Here is a 13,788-nt window from a genome sequence, read left to right on the forward strand (position 1 = left end):
GGAGATCTAGAACAACTCAACACACCAATCACGGCATCGAATGATAATAAAGGGTAATTAAAATAATTAATTTCAAAGCATAGGAAACATGTTTTTCACAATTATCACATAATAAGGAAGGGAAAGTAAAACCATGCAATTTACATGAATAAGTGGGTGAAGGATTGAATAAATCACTCAAATTAAGTACAGAATATATCATAAAATATGGGTTTATTAGGGGGCTTACACATTGAGTACTGTAACTGTGCCCAATTTACTTTCTCTTCAATTTTAGTTTTGTTGCAATGCACTTTTCAATTTCACTTTCCATTTCTAGAGCTATGAACAACTAAACCCCTTTCATTGGGTTAGGGAGCTCTATTGTAATTCAATGGATCAATAATAGTTTTTCTTCTTCTTCTTCTTTTTTCTTTTCTCTTGATTTTGCTAGAAAGCTTTCGATCTTCATTCAATTGGGTAGTTGTCATGGAAAAGAAGCTATTCATAATTGGATCTCCTTTGAGCCTTGGAAGAGAAATGAGGAGATCATGCTAGAAATGCTTTCTCATGTTGGACCGGATTGGGGTTTGGATGGATATAGTAACATATAATCCTACCAACACTTTGATCTGGAAATACATGTGGTATAATCAGTGACCATACTTCATCTCTTCCCATGAGCAATTAAATCAAGGAATTGGGCAATTGTTCAAGCTTAGAGAGATTGGTTTGCCAAGGAATTGGAATCTTATCACTTAAGATTGCCAAGGAGATCAATGAATGCATTGATTGAGGAAGAGATGAGAATGAAATTGATTCGGAGAATGCAACATCTCCTAAGCCCAATGAACTCTCCATCTCTAATCTACCCATTCTCTTTATTTTCTGTTGTTTACTTTCATGCTTAATGACCCCATTCCCATTTATTTTCCTGCAATTTAAGACCCTGCACTTTAATTTCCTGATATTTACTTTTACTCATTTATAATTCCATGCAATTTACTTTTCCTACCATTTAATTTTCTACACTTCCAAATTCAAATCTGCTTAGTTCAACTAGAACACCCCTCCAATTAAAGTTGATCAACCAATCAATCCCTGTGCAATTCGGCCTCACTCTATTGTGAGTTTTTACTTGACAAAAATCCGGTGCACTTGTCGGTGGAAATTTGTTGAGAGACAAGTTTTCGTGCATCATGTTTATGGCACCGTTGCCGGGGATTGATTTTGTATTAACAATGATTAAATTGGAAGATAACTAGATTGAGCATTATTTTTTCTTTTATTTTGTTGTTTACTGTTATTTCTTTTACATTTTCAGTCATTTTCATTTGTTCATTTACTTTCCGGCTCAACTAACTCACTAATCCTACTAATTGTTTGTTTAATTGCTTTAACCAAAATTTTCCTTAACATGAGAAGGGCTTCAACCTCTTTTGATAGTGAACCTGAGAGGACCTTCCTTAGATTAAGGAGGGAAGCAAGAGGCAAGGGAGTAGTTAGAGAAGAAGAGCTAGAAGAGGATCTAGACATTGCTATGGAAGGAGAGGTTCACAACCATACTGGAGAAGCTGTTGGTAATTATGCACCACAAGAGAGGAGAGTGCTAGGCTCCTACATTAATCCCAACCCTGGGAATAGTGGTTGTAGCATTCTAAAGCCACCCATCCATGCCAACAATTTTGAATTAAAGGCACAACTCATCACTCTGTTTCAAAAAAATTGTTCTTTTGGAGGAAGTGCCCAAGAAGACCGCAACCAACATCTCACCACCTTTCTGAGAATATGTGATACAGTGAAATCTAATGGTGTCCAACCAAATGCCTACAAGCTATTGCTCTTTCCCTTTTACCTGAGGGACAAGGCAGCAAAGTGGCTGGAATCATTCCCTAAGGAAAGCCTCACAACTTGGGAAGATGTGGTAAACAAGTTCTTAGCAAGGTTCTACCCTCCTCAAAGAGTCAATAGGTTGAGAACTGATATGCAAACATTCAGGCAACAAGATGGTGAAACCCTCTATGAAGCATGGGAAAGATACAAGGATCTAACAAGGAGGTGCCCACCTGACATGTTTAATGAGTGGGTATAGCTACACATCTTCTATGAAGGCTTGTTATATGAGTCAAAGAAGGCTCTAGATCACTCCTCAGGAGGCTCGTTAATATAGGCATAGAGCGGGTTCGGAATTTATCTCAAAAAAAGATTGGAGTTGTGATAGGCAAAATTGTGACTCATACTTTTCACAGCTTGAACAATTCTTGGCAACGGCTCCAAAAAAAACTTGGTGCACAATACCAAGGTTCACACACATTCTTCACAACTTCACACAACTGGTGGACAAAATTGTGATCATTAACAATGGCTCCAATAATTTTGTAGCTCTCACACGTGAATTACACTTAGTCACAACTCCGCACAACTAACCAGCAAGTGCACTAGGTCGTCCAAGTAATACCTTACGTGAGTAAGGGTCGATCCCACGGAGATTGTTGGTATGAAGCAATCTATGGTCATCTTGTAGATCTCAGTCAAGCTGATTCAAATGTGATTGGATTAGATAATTAAAAGATAAATAAAATAGGATAGAAATACTTATGCAAATTAATGGTGGGAATTTCAGATAAGCGTATGGAGATGCTTGTCCCTGTTGAATCTCTGTTTTCCTACTGCTTTCATCCAATCCTTCTTACTCCTTTCCATGGCAAGCTGTATGTAGGGCATCACCATTGTCAATGGCTACATCCCATCCTCTTAGTGAAAATGGTCCAAATGCTCTGTCACAGGACGGCTAATCATCTGTCGGTTCTCAATCAGGTTGGAATAGAATCCTGTGATTCTTTTGCGTCTGTCACTAACGCCCAGCCTTTAGGAGTTTGAAGCTCATCACAGTCATTCAATCCCAGAATCCTACTAGGAATACCACAGACAAGGTTAGACTTTCCGAATTCCCATGAATGCCACCATCAATTCTAGCTTATACCACGAAGATTCTGATTAAGGAATCCAAGAGATATGCGCCCGGACTAAGATAAAACGGAAGTGGTTGTCAGTCATGCATTCATAGGTAAGAATGATGATGAGTGTCACGGATCATCACATTCATCATGTTGAAGTGCAACGAATATCTTAGAATAAGAACAAGCGAAATTGAATTGAAAATAGTAGTAATTGCATTGAAACTTGAGGTACAGCAGAGCTCCACACCCTTAATCTATGATGTGTAGAAACTCCACCGTTGAAAATACATAAGTGATGAAGGTCCAGGCATGGCCGAATGGCCAGCCCCCAAACGTGATCACAGGATCAAAAAATACAATTCAGGATCCAGGATGAATAATACAAAGGTAAAAAGTTCTATTTATACTTAAACTAGCTACTAGGGTTTACAAAGGTAAGTAATTGATGCATAAATCCACTTCCGGGGCCCACTTGGTGTGTGCTTGGGCTGAGCTTGATCTATCCACGAGCTGAAGCTTCTCTTGGAGTTGAACGCCAAGTTGTAACATGTTTTGGGCGTTCAACTCTGGTTCGTGACGTGTTTCTGGCGTTTGACTCCAGAATGTAGCATGGAACTGGCGTTGAGCGCCAATTTACATCATCTAATCACGAATAAAGTATAGAATATTATATATTTCTGGAAAGCTCTGGATGTCTACTTTCCAACGCCGTTGAGAGCACGCCATTTGGAGTTTCGTAGCTCCAGAAAATCCATTTCGAGTGCAGGGAGGTCAGATTCCAACAGCATCAGCAGTCCTTTGTCAGCCTCCTATCAGAGTTTTGCTCAGGTCCCTCAATTTCAGCCAGAAAATACCTGAAATCACACAAAAACACACAAACTCATAGTAAAGTCTAGAAATGTGAATTTAGCATAAAAACTAATGAAAACATCCCTAAAAGTAACTAGATTATGCTAAAAACTACCTAAAAACAATGCCAAAAAGCGTATAAATTATCCGCTCATCACAACACCAAACTTAAATTGTTGCTTGTCCCCAAGCAATTGAAAATCAAATAGGATAAAAAGAAGAGAATATACTATAAATCTCAAAATATCAATGAATATTAATTCTAATTAGATGAGTGGGACTTGTAGCTTTTTGCTTCTGAACAGTTTTGGCATCTCACTTTTTCCTTTGAAGTTTAGAATGATTGGCTTCTCTAGGAACTTAGAATTTCGGATAGTGTTATTGATTCTCCTAGTTAAGTATGTTGATTCTTGAACACAACTACTTTTATGAGTCTTGGCCGTGGCCCTAAGCACTTTGTTTTCCAGTATTACCACTGGATACATAAATGCCACAGACACATAATTGGGTGAACCATTTCAGATTGTGACTCAGCTTTGCTAGAGTCCCCAGTTAGAGGTTTCCAGAGCTCTTAAGCACACTCTTTTTGCCTTGGATCATGACTTTAACCACTCAGTCTCAAGCTTTTCACTTGAACCTTCATGACACAAGCACATGGTTAGGGACAGCTTGATTTAGCCGTTTAGGCCTGGATTTTATTTCCTTGGGCCCTCCTATCCATTGATGCTCAAAGCCTTGGATCCTTTTTACCCTTGCCTTTTGGTTTTAAGGGATATTGGCTTTTTCTGCTTGCTTTTTCTTTTTCTTTCTAAATTTTTTTCGCCATTTTTGTCGCAAGCTTTTGCTTTTTCACTGCTTTTTCTTGCTTCAAGAATCAATTTCATGATTTTTCAGATTGTCAATAACATTTTTCTTTGTTCATCATTCTTTCAAGAGCCAACAATTTTAACATTCATAAACAACAAGATAAAAAATATGCATTGTTCAATCATTCATTTAGAAAACAAAAAGTATTGTCACCACATCAATATAATTAAACTAAATTCAAGGATAAATTCGAAAATTATGTACTTCTTGTTCTTTTGAATTAGAAACATTTTTCTTTTAAGAGAGGTGAAGGATTCATGGAATTTATTTATAACTTTAAGACATAGTTACTAACTACTAATGATCATGAAGTAGAGACACAAAACATAGATAAAAATATAACATAAAAACCGAAAAACAGAAAAAAAAAAAAAGAACAAGGAATGAATCCATCTTAATGGCGTCTTCTTCTTGAAGGACCAATGATGTCCTTAAGCTATTCTATGTCCCTTCCTTGCCTTTGTTGCTCCTCCCTCATTGCCCTTTGATCTTCTCTAATTTCATGGAGAATGATGGAGTGCTCTTGATGTTCCACCCTTAATTGATCCACATTGTAACTCAAATCTTCTAAGGAAGTGTTGAGTTGTTCCCAATAGTTGTTGAGAGGAAAGTGCATCCCTTGAGGCATCTCCGGGATTTCTTGGTGATGAGCTTCCTCATGCGTCTCTTGGGTTCCATGAGTGGGCTCTCTTGTTTGCTCCATCCTTTTCTTAGTAATGGGCTTGTCCTCCTCAATGAGGATGTCTCCTTCTATGATAACTCCAGCTGAGTAACATAGATGGCAAATAAGATGAGGAAAAGCTAGCCTTGCCAAAGTAGAGGACTTATCGGCTATTTTGTAGAATTCATGGGAAATGACTTCATGAACTTCTACTTCCTCTCCAATTATGATGGTATGAATCATGATGGCCCGATCCACAGTAACTTCAGATCGGTTACTAGTGGGGATGATGGAGCGTTGAATGAACTCCAACCATCCTCTAGCCACAGGCTTGAGGTCCAGTCTTCTTAGTTGAACCGGTTTACCTTTGGAGTCTCTTTTCCATTGAGCTCCTTCCACACATATGTCCATAAGGACTTGGTTCAACCTTTGATTAAAGTTGACCCTTCTAGTGTAGGGGCGTGCATCTCCTTGAATCATTGGTAAGTTGAACGCCAACCTCACATTTTTCGGACTAAAATCTAAGTATTTCCCCCAAACCATTGTAAGATAATTCTTTGGACTTGGGTTCACACTTTGATCATGGTTCCTAGTGATCCATGCATTGGCATAGAACTCTTGAACCATTAAGATTCTGACTTGTTGAATGGGCTTGGTTAGAACTTCCTAACCTCTTCTTTGGATCTCATGTCGGATCTCCGGATACTCATTTTTCTTGAGCTTGAAAGGGACCTCAGGGATCACCTTCTTCTTGGCCATAACATCATAGAAGTGGTCTTGATGGGCTTTGGAGATGAATCTTTCCATCTCCCATGACTCGGAGGTGGAAGCTTTTGTCTTCCTTTTCCCTTTTCTAGAGGATTCTCCGGCCTTAGGTGCCATCAATGGTAATGGAAAAACAAAAAGCTTATGCTTTTACCACACCAAACTTAAAATATTGCTCGCCCTCGAGCAAGAGAAGAAAGAAAAGAAGAAGAAAAAGAAGAAAATATGGAGGAGAGGGGGAGAGGTGTATTCGACCAAGAAGGAGAAGAGAGGTGTATGTTGTGTGAAAATTAAGGAGAATGGAGGTGTTTATATAGGGAAGTGAGAGAGGGTAGGTTCGGCCATTTTAGGGTGGGTTTGGGTGGGAAAGATTTTTGAATTTTGAAGGTAAGTGGGGTTTATGGGGAAGAGTGGATGGATGTGAGTGGTGAATGGGGTAATTGGGAAGAGAGATTGAGGTGATTGGTGAAGGGTTTTTGGGAAAGTGTGTTATAGGATTAATTAGGAGGTAAGGTGGGAATATGTTAGGAGGTGATCCTGTGGGGTCCATATATCCTGAGATGATCCTGTGGGGTCCACAGATCCTGAGGTGTCAAGGATTTACATCCCTGCACCAATTAGGCATGTAAAATGCCTTAGCATACCATTCTGGCGTTTAAACGCCGAAGTGGTGCACGTTCTGGGCATTCAACGCCCATGTGTAGCATGTTTCTAGCGTTGAACGCCAGTTCCATGCTTGTTACTGGCGTTCAGCGCCAGCTTTCCTCAGGGCATATTCCTGGTGTTCAAACGCCAGGTTGTTGCTTGTTTCTGGCTTTCAGCGCGAGATCCATGCTCTGTTCTGGCGTTGAACGCCAGCCAGATGCTCCTTACTGGCGTTTAAATGCCAGTAAGTCCTTCCTCCAGGGTGTGATTTTTCTTTTGCTGTTTTTGATTCTGTTTTTAATTTTAATATTTTTTTCGTGACTCCACATGATCATGAACCTACTAAAATACAAAATAACAAATAAATAAAAATAAAATTAGATAAATAAAAATTGGGTTGCCTCCCAACAAGCGCTTCTTTAATGTCAATAGCTTGACAGTGGGCTCTCATGGAGCCTCACAGGTGATCAGGTCAATGTTGTATAGTCCCAACACCAAACTTAGAGTTTGGTTGTGGCCTCCCAACACCAAACTTAGAGTTTGATTGTGAGGGCTCTGTTTGACTCTGTATTGAGAGAAGCTCTGCATGCTTACTCTCCCTTGTTACAGAAGAATAGCCGTGTGCCTTAAACACAAGGTAGTCCCCATTCAATTGAAGGACTAATTCTCCTCTGTTAACATCTATCACAGCTTCTGCTGTTGCTAGGAAAGGTCTTCCAAGGATGATGCATTCATCCTCCTCCTTCCTAGTGTCTAAGATTATGAAATCAATAGGAATGTAAAGGCCTTTAATTTTACCAACACATCCTCTACTAATCCATAAGCTTGTCTTACTGACATGTCTGCCAATTGTAATGAGAATGAGGCAGGCTGTACCTCAATGATCCCCAGTTTCTCCATTACAGAGAGTGGCATAAGGTTTATGCCTGACCCTAGATCACACAGAGCCTTGTTAAAGGTCATGGTGCCTATGGTACAGGGTATTAAGAATTTCCCAGGATCTTGTTTCTTTTGAGGTAGAGTTTGCTAAACCCATGTATCAAGTTCACTAATGAGCAAGGGAGGTTCACCTTCCCAAGTTTCATTACCAAATAACTTGGCATTCAGCTTCATGGTGGCTCCTAGATATTCAGCAACTTGCTCTCTAGTTACATCTTCATCCTCTTCAGAGGAAGAATAATCTTCAGAGCTCATGAATGGCAGAAGGAGATTTAATGGAATCTCTATGGTCTCTATATGAGCCTCAGATTCTTTTAGGTCCTCAATAGGGAACTCCTTCTTATTTGAGAGACGTCCCATGAGGTCTTCCTCACTAGGATTTTTGTCCTTCTCCTCCCTTGTGCATTCGGCCATATTGATTACATCAATAGCCTTGCACTCTCCTTTTGGATTTTCTTCTGTATTGCTTGGGAGAATAGTGGGAGGAGTTTCAATGACTTTCTTACTTAGCTGGCCCACTTGTGCCTCCAAATTTCTGATGGAGGACCTTGTTTCACTCATGAAACTTAAAGTGGCCTTAGACAGATCAGAGACTAAATTTGCTAAATTAGAGGGGCTCTGCTCAGAATTCTTTGTCTGTTGCTGAGAAGATGATGGAATAGGCTTGTTATTGCTTAGCTTGTTTCTTCCACCATTATTAAAGCCTTGTTGAGGCTTTTGTTGATCCTTCCATGAGAAATTTGGATGATTTCTCCATGATTAATTATAGGTGTTTCCATAAGGTTCACCCATATAATTTACCTCTGCCATTGCAGGGTTTTCAGGATCATAAGCTTCTTCTTCAGAAGATGCCTCTTTAGTGCTGTTGGATGTATTTTGCCATCCATTCAGACTTTGGGAAATCATATTGACTTGCTGAGTCAACACTTTGTTCTGAGCCAATATGGCATTCAGAGCATCAATCTCAAAACTCCCTTCCTCTGAGGCGTCCCATTATTCACAAAATTCCTCTCAGAAGTGTACATGAACTGGTTATTTGCAACCATGTCAATAAGTTCTTGAGCTTCTGCAGGCGTTTTCTTTAGGTGAATGGATCCACCTGCAGAATGGTCCAGTGACATCTTAGAGAATTCAGATAGACCATAATAGAATATATCCAAAATGGTCCATTCTGAAAGCATGTCAGAAGGACACCTTTTGGTCAGCTGCTTGTATCTTTCCCAAGCTTCATAGAGGGATTCACCATCTTTTTGTTTGAATGTCTGAACATCCAATCTAAGCTTGCTCAGCTTTTGAAGAGGAAAGAATTTAGCCAAGAAGGCCGTGACCAGCTTATCCCATGAGTCTAGGCTATCTTTAGGTTATGAATCCAACCATGTTCTAGCTCTGTCTCTTACAGCAAAAGGGAAAAGCATGAGCCTGTAGACTTCAGGATCTACTCCATTCGTCTTTACAGTCTCACAGATCTGTAAGAACTCAGTTAAAAACTGATAGGGATCTTTTGATGGAAGTCCATGAAACTTGCAGTTTTGTTGCATTAGAGCAACTAGTTGAGGTTTCAGCTCAAAATTGTTTGCACCAATAGTGGGAATTGAGATGCTTCTTCCATCAAACTTGGAAGTAGGTGTAGTATAATCACCAAGCATCCTCCTTGCATTATTGTTGTTAGGTTCGGCTGCCATGTCTTTTTCTTGTTCGAAAATTTCAGTAAGGTTGTCTCTGGATTGTTGTAATTTAGCTTCTCTTAGTTTTCTCTTCAGAGTCCTTTCAGGTTCTGGATCAGCTTCAACAAGAATGTCTTTTTCCTTGTTCCTGCTGATATGAAAGAGAAGAAAACAAGAAAAGAAGAGGAATCCTCTATGTCACAGTAAAGAGGTTCCTTATTATTAGTAGAAGAAGAAAGGCGATAAAGAAAAGAGACTCCAAACAGAAGGGTGAGGATAGGGGTAGTGAATTGAGATGAAGAGAGGTGAAGAGAAGTGTTAGTAAATAAATAAATAAATAGAAGAAGATGAGAGAAAGATTTTCGAAAATATTTTTGAAAAGGAGTTAATGATTTTCGAAAATTAAGATAAGAAATTAAAAGTAAAATTAAAATTTGAAACAATTAAAAAGAATTTTTGAAAAAGAGATGAGATATTTTTGCGAATTAAAGAGGGAAAAGTAGTTAGGTGGTTTTGAAAAAGATAAAAAACAAACAAAAAGTCAAATAGTTAGTTGAAAAAGATATTAAAATTAAATTTGAAAAGATAAGAAGATAAGAAGTTAGATAAGATATTTTGAAATCAAATTTTTGAAAAAGATGTGATGAAAAGATAAGATAACAAGATATGATAAAAAGATAAGATAAGAAGATATGATAAAAAGATATGGTTGAAAAAGAGTTAATTTTTTAAAATTAAAATTAATTACTTAACTAACAAGAAACTAAAAGATAAGATTCTAGAAATTAAAGATTGAACTTTTCTTAACAAGAAAGTAACAAACTTCAAATTTTTGAATCAATCACATTAATTGTTAGCAAAATTTCGAAAATTTGAAATAAAATTAAGAAAAATATTTTGAAAATAATTTTAAAATTTTCGAAAATAAATAAAAAAATGAAAAAGATTTGATTTTTTAAAAAGTTTTGAAAAGATAAGATTTTTAAAATTGAAAATTTGACTTGACTTGTAAGAAACTCTAATTTTTTAAAAATTTTTGACCAAGTCAACCCAAAATTTCGAAAAATATGAGAAAATTAAGGAAAAGATATTTTTTGATTTTTGAATTTTTAATTATGAGAGAGAAAAACACAAATATGACTCAAAACATAAAAATTTTGGATTAAAACACAAGATGCATGCAAGAACACTATGAATGTCAAGATGAACACCAAGAACACTTTGAAGATCATGATGAACATCAAGAACATATTTTTGAAAAATTTTTGATGCAAAGAAAACATGCAAGACACCAAACTTAGAATTCTTTAATGCTTGGACTCTAACAAACAAAAAATGCATATGAAAAACAGCAAAAGATACAAAACAAGAAAACATCAAGATCAAACAAGAAGACTTACCAAGAACAACTTGAAGATCATGAAGAACACTATGAATGCATGAATTTTTAAAAAAAATGCATAATAATTTTAAAAACATGCAATTGACACCAAACTTAAAAATTGACTCAAGACTCAAACAAGAAACACAAAATATTTTCTATTTTTTTCTAATTTTTTTGTATTTTATTTTATTTTTTCGAAAAACATATAGGAAAAAGAAAATAAGAAATTCAAAATCTTTAAGAAGAATTTCAGGAATCTTTCAATATTAGCCCAAAGCTCCAATCAAAGGGTTGGACATGGCTTAATAGCCAGTCAGCTTTAGGATGGAATTACATGCATTGTGGTGATTAGTTGAAGACCAATCCCAAAGGAGTTTAGATATGGCTTTACAGCCAACCAGGCATCAACATGTTACTTGTGAAACTCTAGAATTCATTCTAAAAAATTTAGAATAATTTTCGAAAACAGATGAGAAATTTTTGAAAGATTTTTGAAAAAAAAAATTTTGAAATTAAAACAAAAAGAAAATTACCTAATCTGAGCAACAAGATGAACCGTCAGTTGTCCATACTCGAACAATCCCCGGCAACGGCACCAAAAACTTGGTGGACGAAATTGTGATCATTAACAATGGCTCCAATAATTTGGTAGCTCTCACACATGAATTTCACTTAGTCACAACTCCGCACAACTAACCAGCAAGTGCACTGGGTCGTCCAAGTAATACCTTACGTGAGTAAGGGTCGATCCCACGGAGATTGTTGGTATGAAGCAATCTATGGTCATCTTGTAGATCTCAGTCAGGTTGATTCAAATGTGATTGGATTAGATAATTAAAAGATAAATAAAATAGGATAGAAATACCTATGTAAATTAATGGTGGGAATTTCAGATAAGCGTATGGAGATGCTTGTCCCTGTTAAATCTCTGTTTTCCTAATGCTTTCATCCAATCCTTCTTACTCCTTTCCATGGCAAGCTGTATGTAGGGCATCACCGTTGTCAATGGCTACATCCCATCCTCTTAGTGAAAATGGTCCAAATGCCCTATCACAGCACAGCTAATCATCTGTCGGTTCTTAATCAGGTTGGAATAGAATCTCGTGATTCTTTTGCGTTTGTCACTAACGCCCTACAGTCACGAGTTTGAAGCTCGTCACAGTCATTCAAACCCTGAATCCTACTCGGAATACCACAGACAAGGTTTAGACTTTTCAGATTCTCAAGAATGCTACCAATGGATTCTAGCTTATACCACGAAGATTCTGATCAAGGAATCCAAGAGATATTCATTCAAGCTTATTTGCATGTAGAAGAAAGTGGTTGTCAGGCACACGTTCATAAGTGAGAATGGTGATGAGCGTCACATAATCATCACATTCATCAGGTTCTTGCGTGCGAATGGATATGTTAGAATAAGAATAAGCTTGAATTGAATAAAAGAACAATAGTACTTTACATTAATACTCGAGATACAGCAGAGCTCCACACCTTAATCTATGGTGTGTAGAAACTCCACCGTTGAAAATACATAAGTGATGAAGGTCCAGGCATGGCCGTGAGGCCAGCCCCCATAAAAGTGATAAAGAGATCAAAGGATCAAGAGATCATCCAAAGATGAAAATACAATAGTAAAAAGGTCCTATTTATACTAGACTAGTTACTAGGGTTTACAGAAATAAGTAAATAACGCAGAAATCCACTTCTGGGACCCACTTTGGTGTGTGCTTGGGCTGAGTTTGAGCTTTACACGTGCAGAGGCTTCTCTTGGAGTTAAACGCCAAGTTGTAATGTGTTTTTGGCGTTTAACTCTGGTTTGTGACGTGTTTCTAGCGTTTTACTCCATAATGCAGCATGGAGCTGGCGTTAAACGCTAGTTTGCATCATCTAAACTCGAATAAAGTATAGACTATTATATATTTCTAGAAAGCCCTAGATGTCTACTTTCCAACGCAATTTAGTGGCATTCAAATCAATTAGCAATCTCTAATTATCAATCAACAAAAGAGTTTGATAACTCAATTGTCACTAATTACTCAACCAAAGCCAAGAGGAACAAAATCTAACTTATAACTAAAAGAGGCATTTCAACAAACACATTGTAAGCAATAAAGGTAAACAACATAAATTGTAACAATTAAAGAGAGATCTAGCTACAAAGGCAAGAGATCAATAATAGGAAATCAAAACAATTATGAAACAACAAAGAACTTACCAATTGCATTGAAGAAGAAATATAGATCTACAAAAGAATTCATAAGCGACAACTAACAATACAAAGGAATTACAAGAGAAGTAGAATGCTACAACTACAAGAGAAGAATTAAGGATGAAAGAGGAAAATTAAGAGAGAAGAAGAAGTATATATAAAACTGAACCTAATCCTAATTCTAGAGAGAAGAGAGAGCTTCTCTCTCTAAAAACTAACTCTAAACTAAAACTAAACTAATTGGTAACTAAATGTGTCATCCCTCTTCAATCATTGGGTTAAATAGCATCATAAATGAGTTGGATTGGGCCCAAAATGCTCCAGAAATCACTGGCCACGAGTTGCATTTTAGTGAGTCACGTGCAACATCGGTGCATACACATACAGTGCACATACGTGTCCCTAGAGTGGGCTCAGAATTTATCTCAAAATAAGATTGGCGTTATAAGTATAGTTCCAAACCCAACAATTGACAAATATCAAATTCAATTCTAAAGATGTCACAATTCAAAGCAAATGGAAACCGGGAGTATTTAGTCTCCCGAGTCATTCTCCCTAGGAACTAATGCCAATGAGTGCACACAATTTTGGTTGTGGAAATCAAGGGGGGTTTTCAATGATTGAAGTAAACAAATAAAGAGATAAAAGAACAAGACAAAATTGCAATTAATAAACTAATAAAGAAATAAAAGAACCATGTATGTAATATAAACAAGTAATATTATAAAGTGATGGAAAATGTAGTTTAAAACATAAATGAAACCTTGACTTGGGATGAGTTATGGAATCCTGGTGCACAAAATTGTGATCATCAACAATGGCTCCAAAGACTTGGTAGCACTCTCAAACGTGAATCACACTTAGTC

At 37.2% G+C, this 13,788-nt stretch overlaps 2 non-coding genes across 2 annotated transcripts; one reads left to right on the plus strand and one right to left on the minus strand.

The window, feature by feature from the left end:
• Nucleotides 1-1,948: 1,948 nt before the first annotated feature.
• On the minus strand, nt 1,949-2,052 carry LOC112713796 (small nucleolar RNA R71). Its single transcript, XR_003158757.1, has one exon. It is a non-coding gene; the product is annotated as a small nucleolar RNA R71 (small nucleolar RNA).
• A 6,788-nt stretch (nt 2,053-8,840) lies between these two features.
• LOC112713444 (small nucleolar RNA R71) lies at nt 8,841-8,948 on the plus strand. The gene has a single exon (XR_003158417.1). It is a non-coding gene; the product is annotated as a small nucleolar RNA R71 (small nucleolar RNA).
• The last annotated feature ends 4,840 nt before the right edge of the window (nt 8,949-13,788 follow it).

Source organism: Arachis hypogaea, chromosome 9 (genome assembly GCF_003086295.3).
Source record: "Arachis hypogaea cultivar Tifrunner chromosome 9, arahy.Tifrunner.gnm2.J5K5, whole genome shotgun sequence".
Classification (NCBI taxonomy): domain Eukaryota; kingdom Viridiplantae; phylum Streptophyta; class Magnoliopsida; order Fabales; family Fabaceae; genus Arachis; species Arachis hypogaea.